General features: G+C 46.2%; 1 protein-coding gene and 1 long non-coding RNA gene across 4 annotated transcripts in view; one reads left to right on the top strand and one right to left on the bottom strand.

The window, feature by feature from the left end:
• Nucleotides 1-4,971, top strand: part of LOC119971187 — a 44,263-nt gene extending 39,292 nt beyond the window's left edge. For both annotated transcript variants that reach the window (XR_005461778.1, XR_005461776.1), the window contains one exon: nucleotides 4,356-4,971. This is a non-coding gene — a long non-coding RNA (uncharacterized LOC119971187). The remainder of the gene's footprint in view (nucleotides 1-4,355) is intronic.
• Nucleotides 1-23,384, bottom strand: part of LOC119971165 (1-phosphatidylinositol 4,5-bisphosphate phosphodiesterase beta-1) — a 983,652-nt gene that overhangs the window by 690,700 nt on the left and 269,568 nt on the right. The gene's annotated exons all lie outside the window — the stretch shown is intronic.

The following is a 23,384-nucleotide window of genomic DNA, read 5'->3' as shown; positions in this document are numbered from 1 at the left end:
CTATCCCCGTAACCCAGTAATCCCACCTAACCTTTTGGACACGAAGGGGTAATTTAGCATGGTCAATCCACCTAACCTGCACATCTTTGGATTGTGGGAGGAAACAGGAGCACCTGGAGGAAACCCATGCAGACATGGGAAGAAAGTGCAAACTCCACACAGTCACCCGAGACCAGAATTGAACCTGAATAGGTCTCTGGAGCTGTGAGGTAGCAGTGCTAACCACCGTGCCACCATGCTACCCTATGATAAAGATTCATATATTATTGTTCAGCAAAGGTGTTCAGGTTTATAGAATCACAGTCAGTTCATGATGGAACCATCAATTCAGCGAACACGTGTAGTTGGATCTGAACAGAGGCTTTAATACACTTACAACAGAGCCAGCCTATTCGTAGTTGAACTTCAGATGAACTGGCAGGTTGGCTCTAAGGCACTGATCTTTATACATCGGTCCCAGGGGGAGGAGTCCTGGGCGGAGCCAAAGGAGGAGCCCAGTACAAACTCTTGCGTACTCCCAGAGCGACTCCCCCTGGTGGCCGGATAGTGCAACTGCACTTACAATGGTGGATAGTGAACATATATACACGGAGTTATATTGGCAACTATATACAGCATTGATCTTACAACGGGTAGATAACGAACATATATGCATGGAGTGATATTGGCAACTATATATAGTGTGAATCACATTTACCACAGTTCATATATTTGAGATAATCTTCAGCCACTTTCTAATTGGATGGCGGATCAGGCTAAAGTGGCACTCTTTTCTCATGCAGTGTAAATTATTGCTGCCTTTGGCATTTGGTATTCCTGATGAGTGCAAGATGGAAAACCTCGGCAACATGTCTATTTTTTTTCAGCAACGCTCTTACTTTCCTAAAACCAAAGAAAAAAAATGAAAGCCACTTTCTTCAAAAGCAGTTCTGTTGTGGGTGTAGTTTAGCATTGTTAATGTGGCTGGTTGTATCTGCATCACCAAAAACATCCAGAGCCGAGTGAAATGTGCATCTTTCTGAATCACCATATCTCCAGTGTGCAACTGCTGCCTGTTGCTGTGAAGTTACACTGATGTTATAGTGCATTGTCAGAGCGACATTCAACTCGATATCTGTCCAGTAAATTTTATAGCTCACCCCTTGAGGCTCGAAGAAACACCATTGCTTCTTGACCTCTTCGCTAAGATCAAGTTTAAGATCAAGCATTTGATCAGGTGCAATGCCAGTTCTTGTCAGCTTGGATCTGGCATGCCCCTTGTCTGAGGACCATGGATTGGATTGAATTAGTTTTTGGAACAAATAAGAAGTTGGATTTAGGGGATTGCCCCGTCCATTCTGTGCATTTGTTTTGTAACTCTGAGAAAGGAACCAATTAATACAAAAATAAATAACACAGCATGCACAATGTATTCATTTTTGAGATATTTCCCTTCCAGGCAGTAAAGGTGAAGCATTTTTGCATGCTATGACAATAGGACAGACAAAGACAGTCCAAGCCTTTGATTATCATTACTCTTTGTCAATTAAACATGTTTTTTATGGTTTTCCTCCACACCGCCTTCCCCAGACTGTGCTCCAAGCTCACATTCTATCTGGCTCTGTGTATCAGTTGTCTGGCTGGATCTAACAAGAAATGTATATTAAAAATGTAATCGGTTACAGTTAAAACTAAATCACATTTCTCTAGAGTTCTTTTACACCCTCAGAATGGCGCAATGCATGTTGCAAGCCAGACTGACCTCAGGCACCGATTATTTGGATGAGATAAATTAAGGAGTCTTACAGGGTGGCCTTGTGTTGGGAGCACTCGCTCCTAGGTTACCCAGTCTTAACAATCCCAACTGAGTATAACAAAGCTTCATTGTAACATTAACAGAAGCAATCATACACGTAATATCCCAATAATAATGAACTGAATCAAGGTCAGCATTGCTGGGTCCGAGTCTCTGGACAGCAGCACAGCGTGGGAGGTTTTGTTCAAATCTGCTGAGCATTCGTCCATTTGGTCTTTTTCATTTATACTCTTCTTCTTATAAGAATGTAAGACAGGGGCAAGCACAGGCCATTCAGCCTTTCAGCCTACTCCATCATTCTTCTGTCTCAGCTCTACCTTTCTGTACTATCCTCATATCCCTTGATGCTTCTGTTTTTTTGTGCACTGTTGTGTGTACACTATTGTATGTGCATTATTGTGTGTGAATTGTTGCATGTGCATTGAGTGTACATGGTTGTATGTACATTGTTGCATGTGCATTGTTGTTTGTGCATGTTGTGTGTTTATTGTTGTATGCACTGTTATGTGTACACTGCTGTATGTGCATTGTTGTGTGTGCACTGTTGTCTGTATTGTGTATGAATTGTTGCATGTGCATTGTGGGTGCACTGTAGTATGTGCTTTGTGTGTGCACTATTGTATGTACACTGTTGAGTGTGTACTGTTGTAAGTGCATTTTTGTGTGTGCATTGTTGTATGTGTATTGTGGGTGCACCGTTTTGTGCACTGTGTGTGTATTGTTGTATGTGCATTGTTGTGTGTGTATTGTTGTATGTGCATTGTTGTGTCAATTGTGTGTACACTGTTGTGCGCATTGTGTGTCTATTGTTATATGTGCATTGTTGTGTGTGCATTGTTGTATGTACATTGTTCTGTGTGCATTGTTGTGTGCAACATTGTGTATTCACTGTTGTGAGCCCACTGTTGCATGTTGAGGGACTGGTTTAGCACACTGGGCTAAATAGCTGGCCATTAAAGCAGACCTAGGCATGCCAGCTGCACGGTTCAATTCCCATACCAGCCTCCACGAACAGGCGCTGGAACGTGGGGACGAGGGGCTTTTCACAGTAACTTCATTTGAAGCCTGCTTGTGACAATAAGCGATTTTCATTTCATTTCATGTGCATTGTTGTATGTGCATTGTTGTGTGTATTGTTGTATGTGCATTGTTGTGCTTGCATTGTTGGGTGTGCATGTCCTTACAGTGGCTAAAACACTTTGGGTGCACTCTGCATAGTTTCAGCCAGCCACTATCCTACATGGACCACTGTGTCTTTGCTCATCTAGAGTTCGGCATGGACTCCTTCCAACCAACTGGCAAAGCATGCTATCAATCATCAATCAGTTTGCAATACTAAGGCCATCTAACAGTTATTGAACAGAGTTAATTCATTATATTTTAATGGTATAGAAATAGTTACTTCATCATATTTCCACAGAACCTATCTGAAGGAGAACTGCTTCAAACACATCACTTTTACCATCCCTTAATTCATCCCTAATAAAGCTGCCACCTCATCCCTATCTACTTCTGTATTTAAGTGTTTAACAACTCCTCTAAGCCAACAGACTAAAATGAGTAAAATCCCCAGTGTCACAGCCTGAGCGAAGATTAAAGATTCAGATAAATAATGGACAGATGCAGGCCTGCATTATCCATTGTCTTCCTTCGTATTTTTCACTGAAATAAAAACAGAAAATGCTGGAAATACTCAATTGGTCAGGCAGCATCTGTGGAGAGAGAAACAGTTAACATTTTATGCAGATGATTTTTCGGCAGAACATCAGAAACACTGTATTTTACTTGTTGGATTTGTCTGGTCAGCCTCCTCATTGTCCTGAAGTACATGTAGACATTCTGAGTGACATTGTACTGGAGAGTGAGGGAACATGCCGATATGTTACGAGGCTTTTTTTTTTAGACAGGGCCCACAGACTCTTGGAACAAGGCGCCGGCGCATGCAATGAATGCAGACAAATGATAAACATTCAAAAGTGAATTGGACTTATTCTTGAAAAGGCTGACATCGCTACATACAAAAGGTAGCTGTGATGTTGGCTGATGCTTTATGTTGTCACAGTTTTCCATTGGAATGCTTTTTTGAGAGCTTTGGGAAGAATTCAGCTGAATTCATCTCTGAACTGACTGAGGTTTTTCTTAATTAGCGTACTGCCTCTCCTAGGAGATAGCAATCTTGCTGTTAGGTAAGAAGTATTAACAGTCATGCTGCAGAGCTGATCTATTACAGTCTGTCTTTTTGGTATATTCTTACAAACAATATGCTTAGCTGATGCGTTTCAGGGAGGAATATTAACTGGAAAACTGTCTACACTTCTTTAAGTAGTACCAAGAGATCTTTTACATCATTCGAATCAGATCTTGCATTTAATGTTGCACCTGAAAGATAGCAACTGCAAACCCTCGGCACTCTTTCAGTGCTGCATGCAAGTTTGAAGTGAAACACAAATCCGAACCTTCTGACAAAAAAGGATGAGTGTTGGCAATTGAGCCGACCTGATGTTTAAAGGTGTGTTTTGTTATGCATTTTCTGCCACTTGTGCTTTATTTTCCACAACAGGATGGACCCGATTCCTCTTTCTACAGCCGCATTCAAACGTTGAAGCGAGTAAAATACCACTTTGAAGCTTCGCTCATCGATGAAGAATCAAACTCGTTTCATTTATCACTGTCTCCAACTCGTTCCTGCTCAAGCCATTCCAGCTATCATTAAATAACGCCAGCGACAGCTTCTGTAAGTGGCGAGAATGCAATTCAATATGACCACTTCAACATTTTCTTCTGTGAAGCCACCATAAATCTATGGGATCCAATTGCGCTGGAGAAGCAAATCACAGGCACACTTAAATCACACTTTACCTCTGAGCACCAGAAGTGATTGTCAGAACTGGCTTCATCCTTCTCTCAGGGCGGGGTGGAAGATTTATTTATTGAAACAACAAGGAGTATGAGCAGTCTTTCAATTGTGTTTTTTTGCAAATATGCTACTGTCATTTGTTTTTGGTCTTTGCTTTTATTAGGTTGGTTATCTAATAATTTGACTGACTTTCAACGCTCATTAAGTGGGGAGTCATTAAGTTTTCATTGAATGCATCAGAAAGTATCCAGAAGATTCATTGTGTCAATTCTAGATTGTAAAATTAGTGATGGAAAGTATTAAAGGTTCAATTAAGTTATTATGGGGAAGACGCTAAGTGAGTGGTGTTTTGTATTGATCACTTTGGCTGCATTTTTGTGCTCATCAAGGTGAATGGTGTCGGTACTGAATGATGGAATATTTTTCGATTTCTGCATTCGGAACCTACATCTGTCAACCCTAGATCAAATACAGCAGAGTTTAGATACGGAGATAAGCTATACTTCAGTTTTGAGGATAGGTTGGAGAGGTTGGGACTCTTATCCTTGGAGAGAAGAAGGCTGAGAGGAGATTTGATAGAGGTGTTCAAAATCACGAGGGGGCTGAAGAGAGTAGATCGGGAGAAACTGTTCTCACTCAAAAGAATAGAGCGGGCATAGAATTAAAGTGATTTCCAAAGAAGCAGGGCCGGCTCAAGGTACCGGCAACTCGGGCAGTCGCCCGGGGAGCCATGTGCTAGGGGGCGCCATCAAGGAGTGCGGGTCCTGCGCATACGCAGTTGGGCCGGTGCCAACCAGCGCATGCGCGGTGGCCGCCCTCCCTCAGGCCGCCCCGCACAAACATGGCGGATGGATCCAGGCTCGCCGGTGGTCACTCGGGCCCCCTCCGCCGCCCCCCCCCCTCCGGCCCTCCCCCCGCCTCCTGCCCCCCCCTGCCCCCCCCTGCCCCCGCCTCCTGCCCCCCGCCTCCTGCCCCCCCACCTCCTGACCCCCCACCTCCTGCCCCCCACGCCTCCTGCCCCCCCGCCGCCTCCTACCCCCCCTTCCTGCCCCCCCCGCCTCCTGCCACCCCCCCCCCCGGCCTCCTGCCACCCACCCCCCCCCCCCCCGGCCTCCTGCCACCCCCCCCCCGGCCTCCTGCCCCCCCCCCCCCCCCCCCCGGCCTCCTGCCACCCCCCCCCCCCCGAAGGGCGCCGAAGTTCAGCTTGCCCGGGGCGCCAGCAACCCTAGGGCCGGCGCTGAAAAGAAGCAAATGTGATGTGAGAAGAATCTTTTACACAATGAGTGCTTTGGGTCTGGAATGCATTGCTTGGAAGTGTGGTGGAGCCAGGTTCAATCAAAGCATTCAAGAGGGCATTAGATGATTACTTGAATAGAAACAATGTGCAGTAAAGTCACCATAGTCCCAAATTACCATAGGCTGCTTTTCCCTTTGGAGTGGGAGAGCTGAGTAGTGGTGATTTAACCTGAGGATCACCATACCTCAGGTGAGGGGCAAGGCCGAGAAGGCGGGACTTTCATGAATAACTTCAGCCGTTAATAGGATTGAACCTGCGCTGTTGGCCTTGTTCTGCATCATGAACCGGCTGTCAAGCCAGAGCGAAACCAGCCTAAACAATATACAGGGAAAAGGCAGGTGAATGGCACTAAGCCATGTCGATCATTTGGAGACACCATGGGCCAAAAGGCCTCCTTCTGCGCTGTAACAATTCTGTGATAGCTGCAGGAACTCCCATCTTCCCTTAATTTCTCCCTGCGTTCCTCAAAATCACGAGGGGGCTGAAGAGAGTAGATCGGGAGAAACTGTTCTCACTCAAAAGAATAGAGCGGGCATAGAATTAAAGTGATTTGCAAAAGAAGCAGGGCCGGCTCAAGGTACCGGCAACTCGGGCAGTCGCCCGGGGCGCCATGTGCTAGGGGGCGCCATCAAGGAGTGCGGGTCCCGCGCATGTGCAGTTGGGCCGGTGCCAACCAGCTCATATGCCATCTCATATCTCATTTTGTCCATGAGAACCTAAGTTTATAGTGAGATTTGGTCAGTGAACCAAACCCCTGCCTTTTGCTCCTCCAGTTTTGCCAAGCCTTTTCTGTTCCCCTTCCATAGTTCTACAAGGCTCTCTCTCTGCAGCAGTGGAGGATTGGAGGATTCCCCATCCAAGTTGCTCTATCCCAGTGGACCATTTGCCATGATGTCAAATTCCAAGGTTTCTTCTCAGTTCTCCCCAATCTCAGGACTGAAGCTGCCATCATGCTTCCAAACCCCAGGACTATTGCAGAGTGTTGCTACATCTAAGAATGCTCCTATTACTGCTGTACAGTGGCAATCCAGTGCACCTCAACCCATAGAGCACTCATATTGTAAAGTCTTCATCTCTTAAAAGGTTCTAAACATTTAAAAAAATACTTTACCAAGAAACTGGCTACTATACAAGAAACTAATAAATGGCTCTGTACTTTTTTTTATTGAAGTAATTTTCAGGAATGCAAAACCTGGTTACTCACACGTGCTGGACTTAAAACTGATTAGAAATGCTCATTATTTGCAATAAAGCAATTTTTACCTGCATTAATCATAAAGGAAATACCTTTTAATCCATGAAAAAAATTACATTCTAAAAGACCGCATTTGCAACGGTCCACAGAAGCTTTTACATTTGTGATTATGCAAATTGGTTTGAGAGGAAATATGAAATATGAAATCAGTGCAACTTTGAGCACTATTTGTACTGGAATTGCTGACTGTGCCCAAAAGTGAAGCTTTGACCCTAGATATCCAATTCTAACTAACACCTTGATTTATATTCTCTGATTTTAAATTGTCAATTGATAAGAATCAAATGTATAGTGGCAAAAATTAAATGCGTGTGTATGTTCATATAATTGCCTTATTTTCCGGTGTATAAGTTGAATTGATTAGATTTACGATTTTTTCCAAACTCCATTCGTATACAAACCAAACTGGTGCATAGACGAGACCAGACCAGACCAGAAAAATGGGTTCAATTCAATCCTTGCCTTGCATCAGTCCTGAACATTTTTCTCGCTGACTCAGTATTTACAGAGCGCAGCCTTGTTCCTGCCATTTTCCTCTACATATTTCACGACGTCCAGCTTGAATGCTGCTGTATTGGACTGTGACTTGCCTGGAGGCATTTTGGTTTGAGGCATGGGACTTGCTTGAATTTATTCAGAAGATGTCAGCGTCTAAAATCCACTTAAAGGTAGATGAGTTGAAGCGGAGTATAAGATAAGGCTGATCTTCTGGAGCAAAAGGTCTTATACACCAAAAAATACGGTATTATATACACACACATATGTACTATATATATATTTAGACATTTAAATATACATGCATATATATATATATATATACACACACACATACACACACTCATTAATAGTTTTCACAGAGCCACACAACTCAATCACCAATTAAGAACCAGTATAGCATTTAGTAAACATTGAACTTGTCTTATTCAATCACTGTGTACCAGCTGATCTGATGTTAAGCCTTACGCAACATAAACAACCCACGGTTATAAAAATCTCACACATTATGAGAATGCCATGAGAGATTTGCTGATGTGTGTTATATCGAATTAGGAGAGAAAGTCACCTAGACCAATATACTGGAGCAGGAAGAGGAGTATGTTGGCTGAATGATGAACAAGTGCTGGGTTCTGACAGCTGACAATGACCTTTACTCTCACCATCACAATTGTCATCCTTTTCATCCCCAGCAACATTTGTTCAGTCAGCAAGCAGACTGCCATTCCCCCGAACTGTAGGGAGCTGTCATACCTGTTTGCAGGGACTACAAAAGCTCAAAGCTGCTTATGATTTATTATCCAGCAGCTGACAGCAGCTTCATCACAGTTGAAGTCAGTTGTCTACCATACAGAAGGTGTAGCAGCCAATGCCTTGCAACAGGCAAGGGGAGCACAGGCAAAATGGAATTAAGCAACTAACTGCACATTACAAGTTGAAGAAACAATGTTCATGCCCATTTATGTGCCATTCTGCAACTACCATAACAGGTACTTCAGAAGGCTGGCACGGAAACGGACACAATACAGGATGGTAAGAGATTGATTTAATTCCTGGATTAAAACGTAAGGATTGCTTCCGGGTATGAAGAAAACATCCTAAGCTATTTCCCTGAGGAAACAGAGGACATCTAGCAGCTGGGGAAAGGTTAAGGTTGATGATGGAAAGCTCAGCCACAAGGATTCATTTTGAGGATGGATAGAGGGAGGCAAGTGGAAGTGTTTAAGGAAGAAATTTTGGAACGGAAGGGTAAGATGGCTGATCGCTCTGCTCTGATTGGAAGGGCTAAGGGATACTGGATCTGCACAGAAGGTCAGAGTCTGAGGGCTGAAGAACGTTGCTGGACTGTATATTTAGAGGATGTCGGGTGGGGCGAGACTGTGGAAGAATACAGAATTCAGTGGGTTGGGGAAGGTAGGTAGCCAATGGAGATTGGCGAGGATGTGGGTGATGGCCGAGTGGGTCTTTGTATGGGATAGAATGCAAGCAGTGGGATTTTAGACTTGTCTGCAGGACATGGAAGACTTGTGAGAAGGTCTTGGAGATGTTTGACGAGTGGTGGGAGTGAGGCAATTTGAGGGAAATTATGCTGCAGACATTCAAGTAAGCAATCTTTTTGACTGAAAGGATAGGATTTGAAGCCGAGATGAAATTCTTCCTTCATAGTTTAACATTGGGAGACAATTACTCCATTATCGGCTGCATCGATTGCTGCAATTTTCAACATAAACTAGGATGAATTTGTCTTAAAGCATTGCTTTTGGCATTCCTACTTTAGTGCTATGTACAAACAATTTAAAAATGTTTTACAGGTGCCATCTATGTTTGGATGGGATACCAGTGAGATTGCCGAGTGTATCAGGAGGTTAAACGAGTTGGTGTATCATCAATGATGAAAACAAGTTTGGTGATGGTCAATGAAAGTAACTGGCTTCATGGGTCTCAATCAAGTCTTTCATTATAAATAATTCAGTGTCTGTATCACAACTGCTGATAGTGTTTTTATTTCCTTTATACAGCCCAGATAATGTGATAACGGGAATATTTGATGTTTTGAAGCATGTGGCAAAGACTAGGGCATTCAAGAATGGCAATTATATGTGGTATGAGGGATGAGATACATCAGCGACCTTGGGATACAAAATCATTCCACTGTTCCTTGTACCACTCCAATGTCCTATCCACTGCCCCACCGTACACTAACTCATTTCCATTTATTTCCTCCTAGTCTTGAATGTGTTGCTGCTTCATAATTCACTTGCAAAACTTGCACCTTAAGTCCCTCTAGTGTGATTTATGAAAATCCCAGGACACCTAGATGGCTCTTTAAAAAGGTTAGATTACATCCTTTCTGCCTGTGACTATAGTACATTATTCTTTCCTTTTTACCTCAACCTCTCACCATAATTTGACCAGCCATCATTTCCTCCTCAATAATCTCCCCCTATATTGTCCAGTTCTGTAATATCCCCTGGTATGGTTCCACTTATTACCATTCTGCGCTGTACACATGTCCAACAATATCCCCCTGCTCCTGTGTTGTCACTGTTGTGTTCAATGGTTTGATTGATCTGTGTATGATTGTGTTAGCCGGTTCTCTGATTTATAGAACTGTACCTGTTTTTTTTTAAGCTTGTGGGTCGAGCTTGAGAGCTAAGAAACAGAGAAGCTTTCAGAGAAAGACCAGGAGATCTGGCGGACATGCAGTCCAGATGTAGCAGCAATTTGTAAGGCGGCAATACTTATACATTGTCTTGTTACAGAAGGTCGGTGAATATTTGAGTGGCTCACTGACGATATATCTACATTTAATTTAGCAATAAGTGCTCTGACAAAATACTTTGGGCCAAAGAAAAGTGTGATGATCGAACAATATACATTCTGCCAGATTTCCCAGGGAAATAGCGAGCCCATTAAATAATATATGGCAACACTGCAGCCATCGGCTTCTAAATGTAAATTTGGTACAGTAACCAATGAACTAAGTCTAATTAATTGAAAATACTTCAATTCCATGAATTAGGGAACATCTTCTCTTGAAGGATGATGATCTAACTTTGGAAACAGCCTTGGCAATCCTAATTGAATCTGCCATGTAAGATTCAAAGAGGTTAGACAGCAATGCACCCTTAGACTCAGGGTTGGAGATACAGCTTGCCCAATCAAATCAAGTGTAAGGGCTTTGGGCACAGAGATCTCAGCACCTTCATCAACACCTGCCCCATCACAGTCAGATATCTGTAAGAGTGCTCAAATTGTGATTCAATGAGCATTTTCACGATGTCACATGCTTTAAGTAGAACCATTTTCCGAAGATGTACAGGTATTTGAAGAAGGTTTGATTTGTGGAAAAATATTCCTCAGAGTGAGGTATAACACCGTCACAATAGGAAACATATCTTTTTAAATAACTGGATCAAGTACCTGTATGTTATCTACAGTAAGGACAAACCATACAAACACAACCAACTCATGGGTAAGGATTTTCTCACAGCAATCTGTACATGAACTACAAAAAGGTACACTTGGAAGAGATGTGTATCTTGTATAAACTGTGAGGTGTATAAGGATTTGTTTCAAAGAAAAAGGAAAAGTCCAGCACAGGAACAACCCCTTTGGCCTTCCAAGCCTGCGTCAAACATTCTGCCTAACCTAAAACCTTCGACACTTCCGCGGTCCATATCCCTCTATTCCCATCCTATTCATGTATTTGTCAAGACGCTCCTTAAAAGTCACTATTGTGCCTGCTTCCACCATCTCCTCTGGCAGCGAGTTCCAGGCACCCAATACGCTCTGTGCAAAAAAGGTTACCTCGCACATCTCCTCTAACTTTGCCCCTCACACCTTAAACCTATGCCCCTAGTAATTGACTCTTCCACCCAGTAAAGAAACCTTCTGACTATCCACTCTGCCCATGTCCATCATAATTTTGTAGACTTCTATCAGGTCGTCCCTCAAACTCTATTGTACCAGTGAGGAAAAAAAATCTAGTTTATCCAAGCTCTCCTCATAGCTAATGCCCTCTATACCAGGCAACATCCTAGTAAACCTTTTCTGTACCCTCTCCAAATCCTCCACATCCTTCTGGTAGTGTGGTGACCAGAATTGAACACTATATTCCAAGTGTGGCCTAACTAAGGTTCTATACAGCTTACAACTTGTCAATTTTTATACTGAATGCCCCAGTCGATCAAGGCTGTCTGCCTTCCTGACTACCTTCTCCACCGCGTTGCCACTTTCAGTGTCCTGTGGACCTGTGCAAACAGATCCCTCTGCCTATCAATACTCTTAAGGGTTCTGCCATTTACTATATATTTCCCGGGTGCCAGAAGGAGAGCCAGGGTGCCACTCTGCCCTGTCCTTGACCACCCAATGGCCTCCAATGATCTGAGAAACCCCCCAGGTGCCGTTATGCCTGGTCCACGATTGTGTGGACCAGTACTAAATGGCGCCTGGTCGAGGCCTCTCTGCGAGGCCATTAGTTCTTGGGCGCCAGGGGAATCCAGTGCAGAAATATTGAAATGACTCGTAATATGCTGATATGGACGAGGTCCAGATTGCGATGTCTCGTATGATTCAAATGCCTCATCATGTAACCCAGTCGGGCACAATGAGGCCAGTAAATCACGCCCAATGAGTTTGGAAAATCCTGGAAGCTCTGTGATATTTTAAAGTAATGTAAACATATTGGTACCATCTCTGCATTGCTGTGAGATGAACCAGACTTCTAAACTATACTGTAAATTGGTGAATAGATACCAGTAACCTCCATGGGTTACCATCCTGATCCATCCTGGAAACCCGCTCTTGCTCATCTCCATGATACCTCAGTGATGTCATCTGCATGCACGCGGTCAGCATCCAAATCAATGATGATGACATTGAGATGTACCTCATCACCATTACTCTTGACATCACAACAATCTCCATGTTGCCAGCATACCAGTCAGACACCAGGCACATTAATTCTTATAAGTGAATGGCAGGAAGAACAGGCATTGGTTCGTAAGGCACTATGAGACAGCAGCGGCAGAATTCTCCATGGGCTGACGCCAAAATCGAGAAAGACGGTTCGGAGGAGAATCGGTTGAGTAGCCAAAATCCCGGCTGGCGCTGGGCGCATATCAATTCTCAATGCTCCAGCATCTCTACAGCAGCGTCAATGCGTTTAACTTCACACAAACAGTAAACACCGTTTGCATATCATCAGCAGCCTGACCCAGCATTCTCTGGGGCCTCCACGATGCTCCGCCACAGCCGGGGGTAATTCCCGACGGCAAGTATCACTTGTGCTTTTAAAAATCGGGGAAACAGGCGCTGTGACTGGCGAGGAAGAGAGAGGAGATAGGACACGGAGAAGCTGCAATTCCTGCCTGCTGCTGGCAGGGCTGGCAGGGGGAGAGAGGCCCGGGGGGGGGGGGGGGGGGGGGGGCAGGAGGAGAGGGCCTCCGTCAAGTCGCGGGGGAGGCAACAGGGGTTCACCAGGGGATGGGCCTTGGGGTCGGGGTGATCCCTCACAAGATCGGGGTGTCCAGGCACAGACCACAAGGCAGCCATCTTGCTGCGCACTGCACTGATCGCTCATCGTGACCCCTGGTATTGCACACCGGCCATATGGGTGTTCCACCCCCCCCCCCCCCCCACAAACTGCTCCCCAGCACCCCCTCCAACAACCTCTCCGCAATCTGCCAGTGGGACAACAAGGGCCCACCAAGGGCAACACCCACAGTAGCCCCTGCAGGAGGGAGCCGGAGGGTTTGCCACAGAGTGCACCACTCGCATGGGTAGCACCAGCCGCCAGTACTCCTGGCAGTAGAGATTGGCACCAGGGTCAGAGGCTCCCATGGTGCTGAGCACGGAAAGGGCCAGGGGTCCGGTGGACAGCATGCCAGGGGGAAAGGCTATGGAGGGTGGGGGGAGGGGGCAATTCGGGGGACTTGTGGGGGCAGGGGCTGCAGTGCAGACCCTCAGGGCCACCGTGTAGCCCAGTGGACCTGTTTGGGCACGGAGGTACGCACCATGGTAACATATCTGATGTTCAACTCCTGCAGACAATGCATTTTGGAATTAAACCAGGAATGGTGGCCTTCATCCTTACTTGCCATAGGCCTGGGGGATGCACTGATGCTGGAGCTGGAGCTGCTCAAGGAGGATGCGGAGCCTGTCTCAGAGGAACAGGAGGCAGCCAGTAAGGATGGGGAACCGGCCACCCAACAGACCACGGAAGAGGTGGTTCAAAGGAAGCACCACATAGGCCTTGTGTTTAATGTTCGCGCCAGTCATTCAAGGACCTGCCAGACTGGGCGTGCCATCGAAGACTCTAGGGGAGTAGAGGGACAGTGCGACATATCTGCCAGATCATGGTGCACCTGGCATGGGAGAGGACACCCACTCCTGGTGGCACACAAGGTGAAGATCGCCGTGAACATTTATGCCACGGGGTCCTTCCAGGCGCCGGGTGGGGACATGTCGCAATCTCTGTGCATCAGATGCATCCTCACTTTCACAGAGGCCCTCTATGCCTGGTTGTCACAATATATCCACTTCGGGACAGCACGGCGGCGCAGTGGTAGCATTGCAATCTCACGGCGCCGTGGTCCCAGGTTCGATCCCGGCTCTGGGTCACTGTCTTTGTGGAGTTTGCATATTCTCTCCGTGTTTGCTTGGGTTTCACCCGCACATCCAGAGATGTGCAATGTATGTGGATTGAACACGCTAAATTGGAAAAATAATTGGAAAAAATGAATTGGCGACTCTAAATTTATAAAAAAAAGTATAATATATCAACTTCAATGTGGACCCAGCCCACCAGGATGTCTGGGCAGCGGGGTTCGCCGTCATCGCCAAGATGCCCCAGGTCCAGGGAGTGATCGACGGGATGCATATCACCCTATGAGCATCAACCCATGCCTGACCAGTCTTCACAAACTGAAAGGGGTTCCACTCGCTGAACCTACAGCTGGTGTGTGACCATGAGATGTGAATCATGCACATCAGCGCCTGATACCCGGGCCCGCCAATCAGGTCCACCACCGGTTGCGGTAAGGTGCTGAAGGTCCAGTGGTCCCCCTTCAGTTTTCTCCCGCTCCTGGCGGTTGTGCGCCACATTCTCCTGGAGTGGGAGGGGGGGGGGGGGGGGGTGCGGTGAATGAGAGACACACAGAAAACGCACAGTGTCAGCGTCAGAGTCAGTCGCATGCAGCACAGGGGTGGGTTGCTGGTGGTCTACGTGGCTTGAGCACCCGGCCACAGCGGTCGGTTTGGGTTCTGGCAGAGAAGGTGCAGGGTGAAGGTTCGTCACCCCCCCCCACATCGCCTCTGACTCTGGTTTGGGGGGAGGGGGAGGGGGTAGCCTATGGGTGTGTGGATCAGGAGTTAGTGCCAGAGGCACAGTGCTGCCTACTCACCTTGGCTGTCCTGAGGAGGTCATACAGTTTCTTGTGGCATTGCTGGCCAGTCCCAGTGGTGTTGCCCACGGCGCTCACAACTTCTCCCGCCTGCGCCCAGGCCTAGTGGACGGCAGCTGATGGCAACCGCCTTCCCAACCCGGAGGACATGGTGAGCCGCCTCTCCCCCACTTCGTCTGGTAGTGTTTCCAGCTCCGTGTTTATGAACTGCGTGTCGATTTGGCTAAGCTCAAAATTCTCCATCCTCGCTGGCAGCGGGAACAAAACGGACTCACAATGGAGAATCCTGCCCCAGATGGTTGTAAAAATCATTGTATAAATGAAAGTCTTTCTTCTCTTCTCCATGAATGGCAACTGATTCAAAATGCAACCACCCATATCCTGCCCTGCACTATGTTCTGCTAATCTATTTCTGCCATCTGCCTGACCTGCATTGGCTTCCTGATTCTAACCCTTTACATTCAAATTCCGTATGTATTCCCACTCCCTTCTGCTCCCTGTCTTTGGATTTATGTCATGTTCCCATTACCACCCTGTCCACCACCCCTCATTCTCCCTTTGTTTCACTCTTGGTGATCGAGCCACCTCAGCTCAGTCACTGGAATTCCCATCCTAAACTCTGTCTCCTCTCCATTCCTCATTCCTTAAAACCCCAAATCCATCATTTCAATCCAGCTTTCCCTGCCAAATCATGACACAATGCTTGTTCCCATTAGCTAGTTCTGTTTGCGAAGAGCCGTGTGATTCTTTTTCCCCATTCCTTGTCAATGTATAAAGTTGCGAGACAGATACCAGTAATCGGTTGTGAAATCTGTGAGTAGTGCCCTCTGGACTCGGTTTACTGGGCCACTCTGATCAAATTTCAGACACTGCCGAAAAAGTCCAAACCAATAAAAGCACAATATCAAGTGCATCAGGATGTATCAGAGAGGCAAGTCCTGTCATTGCATTCTTTTTTTGTCATTTCGTTTCTATTTTAAAACGGAGTTGTGATACACAGAGCCCGGTTATGACTTTGCAATGGATTGCAGATTAAGTTCAGAATTTCCTGCAATGCTCAAAGCTAACAACATGCATCCTGGATGGTGTTGAGCTTTGTGAGCGTTGCTGGAGCTTCAGTCATCCAGACAAGTGGTGAGTATCCTGTCACATTCTTGGCTTGTGCCTTGTAGATGGTGGACAGGCTTTGGTGGTGGCGGTGGGGGGTGCTACGAGTGAAGGAATAGGTGTAGTGTGTTGGAAGAGGAAAAATGCAAGCATCTGAAATTAATTAATAGATGGAGGAAGTGAGGGTAATAATCAAAATCCATAGAATCGGTACAGTGCAGAAAGAGGCCATTGGGCCAATCGAGTCTGCACATGAAGTTCCAAAAGAGCACCTTATCTAGGCCCACTCCCCTGCCCTATCCCTATAACCTCACCTAACCTGCACATCTTAAGCATGACCAATCCACCTAACCTGTACATCATTTGCACTGTGGGAGGAAACCGGAGCACCCGGAGGAAACCCACGCAGACACGAGAACGTGCAGACTCCGCACATACAGGTCCAGCGGGGAATCGAACCTGGGACCCTGACACTGTGAAGCCACAGTGCTATCCACTTGTGCTACTGTGCTGTCCATGCTGTCATTGCTCTCTCTCCTATGGCTGAGCCAATTTTGAATCCACCTTATCAAGTTACCTGTATCGGATGTGCATTTGCCTTCCCCGTAACCCCACCTAACCTGCACATCTTTAGCATGACCAATTCACCTAACTTGCACATCATTTGGACTGTGGGAGGAAACCGGAGCACCCGGAGGAAACCCACATAGACACGTGCAGAACTCCACACAGTCACCCAAAGTCAGAATTCAACACGTGCTAATCACTGTGACCCCCGTACCGCCAGAGAATGAACTGAGAGAGGAGAAGTGAAGAAAAGAACAAAACATTACAGATTTAGTAAATCAGAAAATCAGAAAGTATTTATCAAGCAGGGGAAATGAAGTGAGCTACCATCAGTGAAAATACAGAAGCATAAAAACAGAACAAAAGGATGAATCAATACAGCAAGGGACTCCTAAATGAAAAAAATAAAACTGTTAGAAGGAGTTCAAATACCCAACGGAGGAAATCAACAATCGTTAGATGTTGAATTTTTATAGAATGTAAGTTGGCTCTACTCAACTCTGCTTTTGCTGCCATTACATATGAATCAGCCTAAGGTCTTGCAGTTCCAATAAATCTCATCAACAAGTGGAAAGAGATAAACAAAGGCAAAATTGGAGAGAAGTCAGTGATACAAATGCATTGCAGTAGATGTAATTTGAGATTCAATTAATACAGTAAGTCAAAAGATCATAGGGAGCAAGGGATGTGACAGTAGAACTGTAGGTTAGTTATCTGATTTCAAAGAATGTTGTGTTTCTTCTTTGAAACTGACGTTGAATGTTTGCTTTGGTGCCTTAAAGTAGACCAAGAAATTTGCTTTGGAGAAAAGGTATGAAGGGCTGTAAAAGCCTCAATTTCATTACATGCGGAGGGCAAAGAAAGACCTTAATTGGACTTGATTTCAGTATAGCTCGACGTGCCAAATTCTAATATATAGATAAAGAAGCACAAGCTAGAATTACACGGAAGGACAGAACCACAGATACACAGAGGGACAGGGAACCACAGATACACAGAGGGACAGTGAACCACAGCTACACAGAGGGACAGTGAACCACAGATACACAAAGGGACAGTGAACCACAGATACACAGGGGGACAGTGAACCGCAGATACACAGAGGGACAGTGAACCACAGATACACAGAGGGACAGTGAACCACAGATACACAGAGGGACAGTGAACCACAGATACACAGAGGGACAGTGAACCACAGATACACAGAGGGACAGTGAACCACAGATACACAGAGGGACAGGGAACCACAGATACACAGAGGGACAGTGAACCACAGATACACAGAGGGACAGTGAACCACCGATACACAGAGGGACAGTGAACCACCGATACACAGACAGACAGGGAACCACAGATACAGAGGGACAGTGAACCACAGATACACAGAGGGACAGTGAACCACAGATACACAGAGGGACAGAGAACCACAGATACACAGAGGGACAGTGAACCACAGATACACAGAGGGACAGTGAACCACAGATACACAGAGGGACAGTGAACCACAGATACACAGAGGGACAGTGAACCACAGATACACAGAGGGACAGTGAACCACAGATACACAGAGGGACAGAGAACCACAGATACACAGAGGGACAGGGAACCACCGATACACAGTGGGACAGTGAACCACAGATACACAGAGGGACAGAGAACCACAGATACACAGAGGGACAGTGAACCACAGATACACAGAGGGACAGTGAACCACAGACACACAAAGGGACAGAGAACCACAGATACACAGAGGGACAGTGAACCACAGATACACAGAGGGACAGTGAACCACAGATACAGAGGGACAGTGAACCACAGATACACAGAGGGACAGTGAACCACAGACACACAGAGGGACAGGGAACCGCAGATACACAGAGGGACAGTGAACCACAGATACACAGAGGGACAGTGAACCACAGACACACAGAGGGACAGTGAACCACAGATACACAGAGGGACAGTGAACCACAGATACACAGAGGGACAGTGAACCACAGATACACAGAGGGACAGTGAACCACAGACACACAAAGGGACAGAGAACCACAGATACAGAGGGACAGAGAACCACAGATACACAGAGGGACAGTGAACCACAGATACACAGAGGGACAGGGAACCACAGATACAGAGGGACAGAGAACCACAGATACAGAGGGACAGAGAACCACAGATACACAGAGGGACAGTGAACCACAGATACACAGAGGGACAGGGAACCACAGATACAGAGGGACAGAGAACCACAGATACACAGAGGGACAGTGAACCACAGATACACAGAGGGACAGGGAACCGCAGACACACAGAGGGACAGTGAACCACAGATACACAGAGGGACAGAGAACCACAGATACACAGAGGGACAGAGAACCACAGATACACAGAGGGACAGTGAACCACAGATACACAGAGGGACAGAGAACCACAGATACACAGAGGGACAGTGAACCACAGATACACAGAGGGACAGGGAACCACAGATACACAGAGGGACAGAGAACCACAGATACACAGAGGGACAGTGAACCACAGATACACAGAGGGACAGAGAACCACAGATACACAGAGGGACAGGGAACCACAGATACACAGAGGGACAGAGAACCACCGATACACAGAGGGACAGTGAACCACCGATACACAGAGGGACAGTGAACCACAGATACACAGAGGGACAGTGAACCACAGATACACAGAGGGACAGTGAACCACCGATACACAGAGGGACAGTGAACCACAGATACACAGAGGGACAGTGAACCACAGATACACAGACAGACAGGGAACCACAGATACACAGAGGGACAGAGAACCACAGATACACAGAGGGACAGTGAACCACAGATACACAGAGGGACAGGGAACCACAGATACACAGAGGGACAGAGAACCACAGATACACAGAGGGACAGTGAACCACAGATACACAGAGGGACAGTGAACCACAGATACACAGAGGGACAGTGAACCACAGATACAGAGAGGGACAGTGAACCACAGATACACAGAGGGACAGTGAACCACAGATACACAGAGGGACAGGGATCCACAGATACAGAGGGACAGTGAACCACCGATACACAGAGGGACAGTGAACCGCAGATACACAGAGGGACAGTGAACCGCAGATACACAGAGGGACAGTGAACCACAGATACACAGAGGGACAGAGAACCACAGATACACAGAGGGACAGGGAACCACAGATACACAGAGGGACAGTGAACCACAGATACACAGAGGGACAGTGAACCACAGATACACAGAGGGACAGTGAACCACAGATACACAGAGGGACAGTGAACCACCGATACACAGAGGGACAGTGAACCGCAGATACACAGAGGGACAGTGAACCACCGATACACAGAGGGACAGAGAACCACAGATACACAGAGGGACAGTGAACCACAGATACACAGAGGGACAGTGAACCACAGATACACAGAGGGACAGTGAACCACAGATACACAGAGGGACAGTGAACCACAGATACACAGAGGGACAGTGAACCACAGATACACAGACAGACAGGGAACCACAGATACACAGAGGGACAGAGAACCACAGATACACAGAGGGACAGGGAACCACAGATACACAGAGGGACAGTGAACCACAGATACACAGAGGGACAGTGAACCACAGATACACAGAGGGACAGTGAACCACCGATACACAGAGGGACAGTGAACCACAGATACACAGAGGGACAGTGAACCACAGATACACAGAGGGACAGTGAACCACCGATACACAGAGGGACAGAGAACCACAGATACACAGAGGGACAGTGAACCACAGATACACAGAGGGACAGTGAACCACAGATACACAGAGGGACAGTGAACCACCGATACACAGAGGGACAGAGAACCACAGATACACAGAGGGACAGTGAACCACAGATACACAGAGGGACAGTGAACCACAGATACACAGAGGGACAGTGAACCACAGATACACAGAGGGACAGTGAACCACAGATACACAGAGGGACAGTGAACCACAGATACACAGAGGGACAGGGAACCACAGATACACAGAGGGACAGTGAACCACAGATACACAGAGGGACAGGGAACCACAGATACACAGAGGGAAAGTGAACCACAGATACAGAGAGGGACAGGGAACCGCAGATACAGAGATATACACAGAGGGACAGCGAACCACAGATACACAGAGACAGAGACCTGGACATGCAGAGAGACAGACACGCAGAAAGGCTGAAAGAGAGAGACAGAGATACACAAGGTGACAGAGACCCACAGATACACAGAGAGACAGAATCAATGATATGCACATACACAGCGAGACATAAAACCACAGAGAGACAGAGATTGACAACTGCACAGAGAACCACAAAGACCATTTCTTTTTCACTTCTGCAATGCTCCACTCTCTTTATCCGCATTTTATTTTTGCAGGAAAGACCTGTGGAAATAATAACATTCCCGAGCTGATTAGACCTGAATCCATCTGGAATTTAGTAGGATACTAATCACTGAGAACTTGTTTTCTATGCACTTGCTGCCCTGGCCATTGTTTGGTTGCCATGCTTACTGTCTTGGTGACTGGCATGAACTGGGCCAAGGAGTGAAGGTCACTTGGCAATGCAAAGCAAATTTCTTCACTTCCCCTTCTTAAATGTCACAACAAAAATCTAAAGTTTGTCTTCATAGTGGTATGTGAAGTATTATTTCTTTCCTGAGCAAGTTTCTTTAGATCTACTAAGTAGTTAAAAGGGAATTATGGTAACAGTTCCGGTGGCCTCCTGTGTTTCTTTAATTTTATGTTTGGAACAGTTCTCATTCACTGCACTTATTGTCCCTCCAGTAAACTCACATGAACAGCTGCGAATATACTTGAAAATGTATACGTTTGCATATTGTTTGGAGAATGCAATTAAAAATTCAGTACAGACTCAAACAAATAATATATCCCATATCCTTACTCCTTCAATTTTCTTTATAAATTTAAAGTACCCAATTCTTTTGATCCAATTAAGGGGCAATTCAGTGTAGCCAATTCACCGATCCTGCACATCTTTGGGGTGTGGGAGTGAGACCTATGCAGACACAGGGAGAATGTGCAAACTCTACACGGACATTGAGCCGGGCCGGGATTGAACCCGGGTCCTCGGCGCCATGAGGCAGCAGTGCTAACCACTGCACCCCTTACTCCTTCAATATTGATGTCCATATATCTCTTGGACATTTAATCTTTTTATATTTCATTCACAGGTTGGAGGTGTCGCTGGCTAGGCCAGCATTTATTGGCCAGCATTAACTGTCCCTGAGAGTTGGGGATGGGCCTCCCCTTACCGCTGAAGTCAATGTGGTGCAGATGCATCCACAATGCTGTTACAGAGGGAGTTCCAGGATTTTGACCAGTGACAGTGAAGGAACGGTGATATATTTCCAAGTCAGGATGGTGAGTGACTTGGGAGTGAAACTTGGTGGTGTTCCAGTGTACCCACTGCCCTTGTCCTTCTGGGTGATAGAGGCTGTGAGTTTGAAAGGTACTGTTGAAGGAGGCTTGGTGAGATGCAGCAGTGCATCTGTAGATGGTTCACACAGCTGCTACTGTGCATTGTTGGTGGGCGGGAGTGAATGTTGAAGGTGGTGAACGGGGTACCAATTAAGCGGTCTGGTTTGTATTGGATGGCGTCGAACTTCTTGAATGTTTTTGGAATTGCAGTCATCCAAGCAAGTGGAGAATAGTCCTTCACACTGCTGACTTATAAGCCTTGTAGATAGTGAACAATTTTGGGATCAAGAGGTGAGTTACTCACCACAAAATTCGCACCCTCTGACCTGCTCTTGTAGCCACAGTATTTATATGACTAGTCCAATTCCGTTTCTGGTAAATGGTCACTCCTCAGGATGTTGATAGTGGGGGATTTCAGCTGTGATTATGCCGTTGAATGTCATCGTGAGATGGTTAGCTTCTCTCTTACTGGAGATGGTCATAGATTTGCACTTGTGTGGCATGAATTTCACTTGCCACTTTCCAGCCCAAGCCTGAATATTGTCCACGTCTGGCTCAATATGGACGTAGGCTGCTTCAGTACCTGAGGAGTCACAAATGGTGCTGAACATTGTGCAATCATTATCGAACATCCCAACTTCTGATCTTGTAAGTCATTGATGAAACAGCTGAAGATGGTTGGACCATCTTCTGAAGATGAGGGGCTGGTTTAGCACAGGGCTAAATTGCTGGCTTTGAAAGCAGACCAAGGCAGGCCAGCAGCATGGTTCAATTCCCTCTCCGAACAGGCGCCAGAATGTGGTGACTCGGAGCTTTTCACAGTAACTTCATTTGAAGCCTTCTTGTGACAATAAGCAATTTTCATTTCATTTTCATTTCACCTAGGGCACTACCCTAAGGAACTCCTACAGTGTTGTCCTGGTACTGAGATGATTGGCCTCCAACAACCACAACATCTTCCTCTCTGCTTAGCATGACTAATCAGTGGAAAGATTCCCCCTGATTCTCATTGACTTCAGTTTTAATATAATTGCGAGACTTGTTCAAATCACCCATATATTACTGACTAACATTTTTCCAGGTTTCATTTATTCGCTGTATTTAAT

This window comes from Scyliorhinus canicula, chromosome 1 (assembly GCF_902713615.1).
Source record: "Scyliorhinus canicula chromosome 1, sScyCan1.1, whole genome shotgun sequence".
Taxonomy (NCBI): domain Eukaryota; kingdom Metazoa; phylum Chordata; class Chondrichthyes; order Carcharhiniformes; family Scyliorhinidae; genus Scyliorhinus; species Scyliorhinus canicula.
The sequence above is the reverse complement of the archived record's forward strand: the minus strand, read 5'-3'. Positions and strand labels throughout refer to the sequence as shown.